This window comes from Ctenopharyngodon idella, chromosome 12, assembly GCF_019924925.1.
Source record: "Ctenopharyngodon idella isolate HZGC_01 chromosome 12, HZGC01, whole genome shotgun sequence".
NCBI lineage: Eukaryota > Metazoa > Chordata > Actinopteri > Cypriniformes > Xenocyprididae > Ctenopharyngodon > Ctenopharyngodon idella.
The window spans coordinates 2,739,204-2,752,329 of NC_067231.1; the positions used below are offsets into that span (position 1 = coordinate 2,739,204).

Sequence of the window (13,126 nt, forward strand, 5' to 3'; positions counted from 1 at the left end):
TTCTGTCATTAATTACTCACCCTCATGTCGTTCCACACCCGTAAGACCTTCGTTCATCTTCAGAACACAAATTAAGATATTTTTTATATAATCCAAGAGGTTTTTTATCTCCCTTAGAAAGCAATGAAATTGCCATATTCAAGGTCCAGAAAAGTAGTAAAGACATTGTTAAAACAGTCGACGTGACTACAGTGGTTCAACCTTAATGTCATGAAGCAACGAGAATACTATTTGTGGGCAAAAACAAAACAAAAATAATGACTTTATTCAACAATTGTTCCTCTTCCCTGTCAGACTGTAAAGCAGTTTCCGTGTTTACGTCCGAATGCCAACTATTGGCCGGCTCCTGCGTCAGCATCACATGCATGCCTCGTGCTGCTCACGTGAAGAGGCGTTGGCCAATACTGAGCCGCTGTTCGGAAGTAGAACCTGGAAGCTGCAACGAAAATAGCGTAGCAGAGGAGAGACAGGGAGAGACAAATTTGTTGAATAAAGTCGTTATGTCATTTTGTTTTTGTGCACAAAAAGTATTCTCGTCGCTTCATAACATTAAGGTTGAACCACTGCAGTCACGTTGACTATTTTAAAGATGTTTTTACTACTTTTCTGGGCATTGACTGTGGTAATTTCGTTGCTTTCAATAGAGGATAAAAAACCTCTTGGATTTCATCAAAATATCTTAATGTGTGTTCTGAAGATGAACGACATGAGGGTGAGTAATTAATGACAGAAATTTCATTTTTGGGTGAACTAAACCCTAAGAAAAATGTATGAGTCAGTGATATGATGGTTATTCAGAAATACATTAAAAATGCAATTCATATATGTGACCCTGGACCACAAAACCAGCCATAAGTAGCATGGGATTATATTTGTAGTATTAGCCAACAATACATTGTATGGGTCAAAATGATCAATTTTTCTTTCATGCCAAAAATCATTAGGATATTAAAGGGTTAGTTGACATGAAAATGAAAATTCTGTCATTAATTACTCACCCTCATGTCATTCCACACCTGTAAGACCTTTGTTCATCTTCAGAACACAAATTAAGATATTTTTGATAAAATCCGATGGCTCAGTGAGGCCTGCATTGACAGCAAGATAATTAACACTTTCAATGCCCAGAAAGATACTAAAGACATTTTTAAAACAGTTCATGTGACTACAGTAGTTCAATCTTAATGTTATGAAGTGACAAGAATATTTTTTGTGCACCAAAAAAACTAAATAACGACTTTATTCAACAATATTTAGTGATGGGCAATTTCAAAACACTGTCCAACTTTAAAGGCAATTTTCTCAATATTTTGAGTTTTTTGCACCCTCAGATTCCAGATTTTCAATATTGTCCTATCCTAACAAACCATACAAATGGAAAGCTGTTTTATTCAGCTTTCAGATGATGTATAAATCTCAATTTCAAAAAATGTACCCTTATGACTGGTTTTGTGGTCCAGGGTCACACATGTCTCAAATACTCTTTTTCTGTGATGAGCAGTCTCATTTTCTGAATTATTTGGGGAAAAAAATGTTCTTTTAAACTTTCTATTCATCAATGAATCCTAAAAAAATGCATCACGGCTAACATAAAAATATGAAGCAGCACAACTGTTTTCAACACTGATGATATTAAAAAATGTTTCTTGAGCAGCAAATTTGAATGATTTCTGAAGGATCATGTGACACTGAAGAATTCAGCTTTGCATCACAGGAATAAATTTAATTTTAAAATATATTCAGTTATTTTAAATTGTAATAATATTTCACAATATTACTGTATTTTTGGTGAAATAAATGCAGCCATGGCAAGTTTGGACAAAACAAAAAAAGCTTATCGATCCCAAACTATTTATTTATTTACATTAATTTGTTATATTTTAGTTTAGAAGGCTATTTTCACTTGATGTCTTGAAACTGGACTCTCAGTGAGTACAGCTCCTCTCAGGGTCAAATGATCTTTTGATTAACGTCGACCTTGCACCACCTCTTGCATGATAACGAGCAGTTCGGACGATAGTCCCTCCCATGGTTATGAATAATACATGACATTACAGTTGGTCAAGGCAGAGGTTGTGCTGCTGTCTGTGCCACATTCAGGCTTGCATCGCATTCACACTGCAGTAGTGGTGCATCGCTTTCTTTTGATTCTCGACTAGTCCTCAGCGGCGTTATTGCTCTGTAGAGCGGACAAACCAGACAATGTTCAGCCCAAGTACCCGCGGAAGGGACAGGAACGCGTATTTTGTGGCTGGTGGAGGGCTGTCATGAGAAAAAGCACCCGAAGGAAACATATCACTCAGGTTACACCGGCGCCGACGCGAGCGGAGGAAGGTGGGACGGAAAGTAGAAGATAAGCAAGGTAGGCTACGTCTTCGCCTGGTGTGTGTGTGTGTGTGTCATTAACCACCGTGTTGCCAGAAGGTAAATGGTAATCCAGGATAAAGCCTTTCATGCGCCTATTTTCACAGCGACGAATCATTCCTTTGCTTGTCAGCTTTTACAAAAATTACCATGGTAACAAGTTTACCCAAATACCACAGTTTCTACAGTTGTTGTACAACAATAAATCAACATGGATCCATTTGAAACAGTTTCCACCCAAACGTTTTCTGAAGATTTGTTCGCGAATACAATACAACTTTCCTATTGTACCAATAACTGAAATTGGTATTTTGGCGGTTAACTGTCACCGTGTTTTTTTTTTTGTAATATTTTATAATATAGGCTACGCTCGACTGTTAACTGTCACCGTAGTGTTTTTAGTGATTTTTTTGTAATATCATATGCTTGACTTTAGATTTCTAAGCTTTTTTGTTAAACTATTTAAACTTGGTTTACGTGAAACATTAGCGCGTGGATTCCGTTAGCGCATTTGAATTCTCACTAGATCAACATTGGCTCAAAACATATTTCTAATCCCCTCACTTAATTACGTGCTCCATGTGGTTGTATAGATAATTAATTGCCTGGCTGTTGATTAATTTTAATCGCACGTGGTTGTGTTAGTATGAATAGTGCAGCAAATACAGCTGCAAATGTTCAACAAGACTGTCAGAAAACACTTCAAATAAGTTTTTGACACTATCTTCCCCGTAATTTATAATGGTTGATACAGATGTAACTTATTTATGATTATATTAGAGACTACATCATAGCTATTTTCTAAAAGCATGTTATACCTAGCCTATCCTAAAGAATAATAATCCATGTATATTAATTTTTTTACCTCATAATTATCAAGTAGCATTTTTTTCTACGTGCCCAGCATATTTTTCGATTATCCATTGCACTCGGTTGTACGTCACAATGTGGAAGATATCTGTCACTATTTCTGCTTCATCTACAGTAAATATTGTAGTTCCTGATGTTTCTGCACTTCTAAATGGAGAGGCTTAAAGGGATAGTTCACCCAAAAATGAAAATTATCCCATGATTTACTCGCCCTCAAACCATCCAGGTGTATATGACTATCTTCTTTCAGACGAACACAATCAGAGATATATTTAAAAAAAATCCTTAGTCCTCCAAAGTTTATAATGGTTGTGAATAGGGGGCCGTGTTTTGAAGTAAAAAATAATGCATCCATCCATAAAAAAAGTAATCCATATGACTCCAGGGGGTTAATAAAGGCCTTCTGAAGCGAAGCGATGCATTTTTGCAAGAAAAATATCCATATTTAAAACTTTATTAACTATAATAACTAGCATCCGGCGGACGACCGTACGCAGAATGCGCATGTCGACTTGCACCAAATGAGTAATCCTCTGACGCGATGTATGACATGGATGTAGGAGTATCGTAAGCTTAGACGCCTCTCACGGTTTAAACAAATAGGGCTGTGCAACAAAGTTAAGCTACTCTTCTCTTATATCGAAATCCTCCGAAATTTCTCTTTAAAAGCGATTGTTTTAGACTTATAAGCCGTGACCAGTGATTTGTTTTGCTCTATCCTTTGCGCCTCAGCATTTGTTAATATATTGTGTGTCAGGTCAAAGGATACTCTTCCGCCGCAAATCGACTTGTGCATTCTGCGTACGGTCTTCCACCGAAAGCTAATTATTTGAAATTATAAAGTTTTAAACGCATCGCTTCACTTCAGAAGGCCTTTATTAACCCCCTGGAGTCATATGGATTACTTTTTTTTATGGATGGACGCATTATTTTTGACTTCAAAACACGGCCCCCCATTCACAACCATTATAAACCTTTGCAGGACTATTTTTAAATATATCTCTGATTGTGTTCGTCTGAAAGAAGAAAGTCATAGACATCTAGGATGGCTTGAGGAAAAGTAAATCATGGGAAAATTTTCATTTTTTGGGTGAACTATCCCTTTAATCATGAGGTTGATAAAATTCAGTGCACGTATAGGACAGTTTCTAGATGTAGTTAAGGATAATGCTGTTTTATCATGCTTGGTCCAGTTTCCATTGGTGTGGAAGTTGAACAGGAACTGAACAGGAGCTGGTGTGCTGAGATAAAGTACACATTAAAGGCCAAGACCTTGTCCTGCATGTCCTGCTCTTTTTCCAATCCAACATTTTAGATGGGACAAGTGGCGTGCAATCTCTTTGTCAGGGTTTTATGGGTAGCAGCATAAACGTTGTGGCATGTTTTGCCACATTAATCTTATTAATAGTAATAATAAAGAGTTTATAAGGTTTGTTTTAAAGTGATGCCTTAAGGACCAGTTTCAGTCTGTCAAGCCTGACCAGTAAAACTGATTTAATGTCTCACAATTCCCACTCAGACGATGCTGGATTGATCCACAAAGAAATTTTATTGGAATTTTACATGAATTAATAAGAACTCTGTAAACTGAAATACATAAGCAGTACAAAACTTGACATTTATAGATAAGAGTCATGAGAAACACTTTCAAAGTAGTGAAGGTACTCAAACATAAGGCATATAGTAGATTGTGCAACAGGTTTTTCTGCAGCACTGCAAAGCATTTGCACCATTCAGACAGCCTTCAGATATGTTTTATAGCCAAGAACTAATAGGCTGAATGGTTTTGGTATTGTATTGTTACTCTCTCAATAGAAATCAAATTGTGATTCGCACCCCTAGTGACCACTGAAACCTGTCGACCGCCCTCACTCACACATCTTTCTTACCTTCTGCTCAGCTCTTTAGTATGGTCTATCTAGCTTGTTCTGCTTGCTCTCGCTCCCTGTAGATTCTGGCTCATTTGATGTTATGAGAGCAGAAAACGGTCCTAATGTGCCGGAAGTAGAGGTGGGTTTCTGTCCCGTGGGCTTCTGCTGAGTCATTTTCTCTGGGTGATGAGGAAAATGGAACTCTGTAAACAGCCAATCAGAAAGCCAGAAGGATAGCATTGTAGGCCGGTGCTGTACGTGGCTGTGGGATATGAGAAAACTGATTTTCACAGCAGGCGTGTGAGTGTTCACATGTGAGTGGTAATGTTCAATTTGTAAGAAAGAGAGAGAGAATACTGTATTTTACTCCATCTCAGAATTTGAAATGTCAATATAGGCACTACTTCTGCAAAACTCCATAAATGTATCTATACATACAATTCACTGCTGTTTCCAGCTGAAATAAACACTAGTGGCAGTAAAGCACAAAATAACTTTTATTCCTTTTCACACAAATTTTCATTACGGGGCAGATTATTGATTAATAAAGACTTATTTTCATGAGATTCCTTGCACAATTCTATGTTATGATCTCAAAACACTTTTCCCATAGTTTATGATTTGTAAACTAATACATTTTGTTGTTTGCGTCACATAATCAGCTCCATATATTTGGCTTTTCTGACATAGTAAACTTGCTCGATAACTCACCTGGTACAGCATTGCACTTGGTATGAGTCCGGTGAAACACAAGCCATGATAAAAGAGCTCATACTGTAAAATGGCACGGTTGCTTCAGCAAATTAAGTTTTTATCTCACGATTGGTTTTATTAACCCTAATATAATAATAATAATAATAACCTTTATTTTCTATAGCGCCATTAAATGTACATCTCAAAGCGCTTTACAGAAACAAATAAAACAACAAAGATACACCACACAATATAAAGATTAAAGCAACAAAATAAACTATAAAATAAGCACAATGAAAAATTACAATTATTCAATTAAAAGCTACCCTAAAAAAAATGAGTTTTAAGCTGAGATTTAAAAATGCCAAGAGATTTAGCTTGCCTTATCTCAATCGGTAAAGAATTCCAAAGTTTTGGAGCTAGTGAAGAAAAAGCCCTATCTCCCATCAATCTTAAATGAGTTAAGGGAACAGTTAAAAGACCAGTTTCAGAAGAACGAAGGTCACGGGTTGGAGTGTAGGGAATTAAAAGCTCGGTCAAATATTGAGGTGCCAACCCATGTAAGACCCTGTAGGTAAGCATCAAAATTTTAAAGTCAACCCTAAACCTAACGGGGAGCCAGTTCAAGGACTCCAAAACGTGAGTAATATGAACTTGTATCTTTCTAGCAGCCAAATTTTGCACTACCTGCAATTTGTTTAAGGTAGCTTTTGACACCCCAGCCAACAAGGCATTACAGTAATCAATACGGGAAAACACAAAAGTGTTGATCAGTCTCTCAGCAACAGTAAACGACAGCATTGGATGCAATCTGGCAATATTTCTAAGATGGAAGAAAGAAGTTTTAACAGTATTTTGGATATGTGGCTCAAACGTTAAATTGGCATCTAAAATTACCCCTAGATTCCTCAATTTTGTTTGAAACTCCACATTTGAACCATCAAGAGTTAGATTGACCAACCCAACCCTAAGTGCTACTCACCAGACATTTAATTTCCTAATGTCCTGGTAGGGTTCTCTCAAAGTTATGAACAAACGTTCTTCCAGTAACATTAATAGACTGTTCATACAAAGTTATCTGGTCTTTTTTAATGTTCTCAAAACATTAGCACAAAAACATTATCTATACAACGTTCGTGGAATGTTTTATTTTTCTGAAAAATATTAATTGGACGTTCATCTAACATTTTAATAGGTTAGTTCACCCAAAAATGAAAATTATCCCATGATTTACTCACCCTCAAGCCATTCTAGGTGTATATGACTATCTTCATTCAGACGAACACAATCAGAGATATACTTAAAAATATCCTGGCTCTTCCAAGCTTTATAATGGTAGTGAATAGGGGGCCACATTTTGAAGCCAAAAAAAAAAAAGCACATCCATCCATCATAAAAGTAATCCATACAGCTTCAGGGGGTTAATAAAGGCCTTCTGAAGTGAAGCGATGGGATTTTGTAAGAAAAATATCCATATTTAAAACTTTATTAACTATAATAAATAGCTTCCGGCAGATGGCCCTATGCATCAATTTGCAGCGGAAGAGTGACCTCTGATCCGATGCATGATGTAATGATGAACGTGAAAGCACAGGGGATAGAGCAAAACAAAACACCGGCCACGAGTCTAAAGTCTAAAACGAGAATTTTTAAAGAGAAATGTCAGAGGATTTCGATATAAGAGAAGAGGAGCTTGAGTTTGTTGCCCAGCCCTATTTGGTGTATAAGCTTACGATACTCCTACATCCTGCGTCATACATCGCATCAGGGGTTACTCTTGTGGCACAAGTCGACTTGCGTAGTATGCTTACGGTTGTCTGCCGGAAGCTAGTTATTTTAATTTATAAAGTTTTTTTTTTCTTGCAAAAATGCATCGCTTCACTTCAGAAGGCCTTTATTAACCCCCTGGATCCGTGTGGATTATTTTTATGATGGCTGGATGATTTTTTTTGGTCTTCAAAATCTGCCCCCCCACCCCTACCCCTACCATTCACTACAATTATAAAGCTTGGAAGAGTCAGAACATTTTTAAATATATCGCCGATTGTGTTAGTCTGAAAGAAGATAGTCATATACACCTAGGATGGCTTGAGGGTGAGTAAATCATGGGGTAGTTTTCATTTTTGGGTGAACTATCCCTTTAAATGTTACTTGTTTCAATAATGTTCAGCGAACATTCAAAAGTAAGTTTGCAAAATGGAATGGAAGAAAAAAACGTTTTTAAAATAAAAAAATGGATGTTTTGAATGTTTAGAGAACATTCAAAATTAACATTTTCATAACTTAATGGTATCATTAGCAAAATGTTTATTTTTTTTTTCAAAAATAATTTTGTTAGCTGAGATAAAACTTTGCCAGATTCACGTTCATCTGTTTCTAAACACACTTTTAACGTCACTCACTGGATATTTCTTTTTTTAAGTGTTGCACAGCGTGCAAGAAGCAATGTAATATCATTTTGCAGAAATGCCACATGCACTTTTTTCCAGTGAGTCTGGGTTGCTTTGTTCTCTCTCTATAAAGGGGTCTGCTCCATTCTTACAGATGTATTGTCCTTAAAAATACATAGAAGTTAGGTGTTTTACTGATCGTTTTAGGCATAGACTGCCCCCAACTCTGAAACCTTGGGATTAAAAAAAATGTAGAGTTTCCCATTCGTAATTATGACTTTGCAGTGACGTTCAACTTGTAAACATGATCTTTCCGAACACACCATTATTGTACCCAGAACATCCATAATGAAGGTGCACCAGGCAGTGTGACGACTTTAGTTACAGTGTTCGACGAAGGTCAGAATAGATGAGGAGAAACATTATGATGCAAAGGCATACAAAAATAACAATCACAATCATTCCCATCCGGACAGGATTAGATTTCTCAGAGGACCCCTGAGTTATTTGACAAACAATAGGTAATTTGCTCCATAATGTTTGCAGAGCTTGTGTGAGAAAAACACAGATGTGTTTCATTGAGGCAGAATTCAAATCAAAAAGTACATCTGTGAAACCCAAATGTACCTGACCTCCTCAGGGAAAACTAGCTGCCACGGCTGTTGTTGAATAGAATTCTGTGCTCTTTTTTTCAGATATTCAGTTATATGATTTTGTGCGTTTCTGTGAGGATGTCTTCAGTAAGTACTGAGCAAATCCCTGCAGTGCTTAACCTCTACCATGGCTGCTTCTTAACCCAATTAGCCAGCTGCTGTTGTTGTCCCAGCAGATAATTAAGGGTAAATATGTTCATATGTATGCGCTTGTGTTGGACTAGCTTTTTTTTTTTTTGTAAAATGTATGGTCAGCTGTGACATTTTTGACACATATGATGGTTTTGACAATAAGTTTAACCACTTTAATTGCCTTCCCATGATAATCAGTAATGTTTACTGATATACACTCCTAAAAATAAAGGTTCCAAACGGGTTTTTTCCCCGCATCAGTGCCATAGAAGAACCATTTTTGGTTCCCTTTTCAGTGAACAGTTCTTAAAATAACCATAGTGTGAGGAACATTTTGAAAATCTAAAGAACCCTTTTCCACTATAAAGACCTTTTTGTGCAATGAAAAGGTTCTTTTTAAGAGTTTATGTGAGTGGATTTAAATGACAGGTTGTGGCCGTTCTCAAGAACACTGCACCCTCTTTCACTTGAGTTCCTTTGGAGGTCTAAAAATACATACACCTGCCCTTAATATAAACACTCAAGCACATACCACTTTCTGTGCATTATGAATAAATCCTGTAATATTGTCGACTGGAGATTGTTCTATAGTAGCCAATCCACGTAAATTAATTCCCTGTGCGTGTCGAATTCTATGGCCAGGTTGGTTATTTGACTTTTTGATATTTCGATGATAAGTCTTACTGCCTTTTCTCATGTATTACATTAGTCAGATTTGTATTCTATAACACTGTGATATTTCCAATTGATGTAAGGTTGATGGAAGCCGCAACTTCTGTGAGAGCACATTTCCCCTCAAAATTCACTTTTATAGTGGCATTTGTTGAGAGTTTAAATTTACTCTATCTGTCAGATTTTATTATTGGCCGGTTATTTATTCACAGAAAGCTTTGCTGATTATTTCAAACTGTTTTCTTTTGCTTTTTCATCACTGTATTATTATAATTATTTTTTCAGCTCTTTGTGATTGCATCCAGGAAAGGCCATTTATTTCAGCTTTGATAAATAGCTATTTATGTATTTGCTCTGAAATGCCTCAAAATTTTTATTTCAGACTCAGGAACCATCATTTCAAACAAACAGCCATTATTGCCAGATTAGAAATGCTTCATGCTTAAATACAGTTTTAAAGGTCTATTGAACATAATCAAGGGATGTTTTCACATTGATTTTCACTAAATGAACACAAGGAAGAATGCTTTTTTATTATTGTCAGTTAAATATATAGTCATGAATGGCAATAGAGTGGAGCAATGCCCGCCCACATTTTTCCCATTCATTTCTTCAAAAAAAAATATTTGTTTAGTAGCTATAAGTCATGAACCAAGCCAACCAGCTTCGAGGAGAATCATAACATTACAAACTTTGTTTGAAGCAAAAAGTATTTAAAAATCAGAAACAATTACAAAAGTACAAGACTGTGTACTTAATGGCTTTAGTGATGAAAAGAACTACAATCCCATGAAGCGTTGAGAACAGCATAATCAAATTAAAAATGATGGAGACATATAAATCTTTTATTTAAAAATGTTGAATATATAATCTATTTTAAGTGTAGTGCAAAATATGCATATATTTTCAAATATTTAAGTATTTTAAGAGCGCAGAGAGGCCGACTCGATTACGTAATTCACAGTGCTTCATGGGAGTGGATGAGATCTTTTGCCATGTTTTGGTTGTTTCGACTCTCTGATTGGTGGAATTTCTGTACAGAATCATGGATAATGTAGTTTTTCACCACAGATTCTTCTTTTAAACACGATTATTTTAAAACTAAGTTGAAATAATGCAGGCTAACGGCTTAAACAGAAGCAAATACGTGTCTCACAGGATCACAGTGTTACAAATATAACGACATTCAGGGCATGGTGACATTAATCCTTATACATAACAATATGACAGACAGATTCACATTTAAAAAAAAAATAAATAAAAAAATAAGAGACCGCTTCAGACAACTGCAATGTATGTGCATGTAAACATATGTGTTTTCCAATTGAGCCTGGATTACAGAAAGGATGTTAAAGTGTCCAGAGCACATATACTGAGAGAGGAGAGACAGAGTATTGAGTATTGCCCACAAAGTCAAGTCAAGTCATCTTTATTTATATATCGCTTTTTTTACAATGCAGATTGTTTTAAAGCAGCTTTACAGTGATAACAGGAAACATAATTTTGGCTGTTTAGCAGCTCTAGAAGAAAATAGTGTCATTGTCCAGCTTTAGTAAGTTCAGTATTGATTTCATTTCCATTGTAAAAATCATTAGTTATTAATTTAGTTTGTTTATCTATACAGCAGCTCTGGAGAAAACAGTGATGTCATCGTCCAGCTCAGTTCACTTCACATGCAATGGTGTCAATGCAACAGTAATATTGTTGAATATTACTGATCTGACCCAAACTATGAATTACATCATTAGCAAAATCATCACACATGTATTCTGAATAGTCAATATATTGGCAATCCCTAATCCCAGCATTTTAGGGTGTGTGGTTGAGAAACCTTTTTCATGAATTCATTTTTCATAGATCAACTTTTTGAGGGCAGTTGGAAGGAATGGAAAAGGGACTTTGGATTGATTTGTTAGGATCCAGCCAATAGAAGAGCTTCAAAAATATTGCCTCATGGGCTCCTAATTCATTTCTTGCTGAAATGAGTCGGTGGGAAGGAGAAAGAAGCAAATATTTTATTTAGCTCCCGTCAGATTTGCCAGAGTTCCATATGCTGCCTACGATCCATATGCTTCCTATTGAGTCCATGCTGAAGAGTATATATTTAGACCCTCTGAATAGATTTAGTGCACTATTACATACATTTGTGGAGAATATGCCATATATTCCGTTACAGTTATTTAATTACAATATAGTTGGTAATGTTAGGAGTGATTAAGAATGATTTATTACAGAAAAATGTGTGATTATTTTTTTTTTTTAATGGATTGACACTCAACAATAGTAGGTTAATGCCAAACCACAGATGATCTTTTTAGCAATTTCAGTCTTGTATTGAAGCTTTTTTTTTTTCTTGGTTGTGTCACACTGACATTTTTGACTTAATGCCCCTGCACCAAAAATATTCAAAATGAGAAATTAAAAATATAATCATCATTGAAGATGTGTATTTAAGAATATGTCACACTTATTCAGTTCTGTTTATTCTTAGTTTCGTTTTCACCAGTCGCATGTGATCCTTTGGTTGAGCTTCCCGCCACTCATCAGTTTCCATGGACACTAATCATCATCACAGCTGTTCATCTTTTAGTTAATCACCATCAGTCAGTGTTTGTCCGGTCTCGTATATGTTAGCACTTGTTTGTATGCTTGCCTGTTGGATTGTTATTAAACGCTGCATTGGAACTTATCCTGATCTTCATCATCTGTCTGTCTGAACCTTGCTAACAGAATCAAGTCTCTGTATGCATGAAATAAATTAGTTAATAAAATATTTGTTAATAAATGAATAGATCTGAGCAGCATGAGCAACATGACCCACTATCATGATCCCAAAATACAGCAGGGTTTGTCTGAGGGGTCTTGAACCACCCTAAAGCTTGTTGTTTGCGATGTTCGATCATGAAAATGATGATCGCTGTGACTTTAAAAAAATATATGTCTTTTTCTGATTGGTTATTGCCTGAGGACGTGAGGGCTGATTGGTTAGCGTTAGAACTGCATGACGTCCAGATTAGAGAACTAAAGTGAAACTTTGAAAGCGCGCAGTGATGCCTGGAATCACTTTGATAATGAAAATAGAGTAAAGTGCAAAATGTGCTGCACCAATCTGTCATATACATAACATTATGATGCGAACACTGTTGTAATAGAATATTGTAAATTCTTGTGGCCGTGTTTTAGTGTTGTTGTTATGCGCATCCACAATGGTAATCCCACATTCAGACAAGCATGGTTAAGTTCACTTGTGCATTTGTGTTCTTTTGTGCAGATGAAAGTTGTAATGTTACTTTTATGTTGTATATATCTGATTAATCTTATATAGGATGCGTGTGGTTGAGTTTATTACCCCGCTATAGCAAAGTGCTTCGGTTTACCGGTGTTCATTCACTCTTCAGCGTCAGCTCAAACAGCAGTGCCCAACATTAAAGGGATAGTTCACCCAAAAATGAAAATTATCCCATGATTTACTCACCCTCAA

The 13,126-nt window shown here is 36.1% G+C and overlaps 1 protein-coding gene across 5 annotated transcripts in view; it reads left to right on the forward strand.

Moving 5' to 3' along the window:
* Positions 1-2,074: 2,074 nt before the first annotated feature.
* The window catches only part of tanc2b (tetratricopeptide repeat, ankyrin repeat and coiled-coil containing 2b), a 166,651-nt gene continuing 155,599 nt past the window's right edge, over positions 2,075-13,126 (forward strand). For 3 of the 5 annotated variants that reach the window (XM_051913982.1, XM_051913983.1, XM_051913984.1), the window contains exon 1: positions 2,075-2,362. The gene's annotated coding sequence lies outside the window, so the exon portion shown is untranslated. The remainder of the gene's footprint in view (positions 2,363-13,126) is intronic. The other 2 variants (XM_051913985.1, XM_051913987.1) reach the window with 1 other exon arrangement.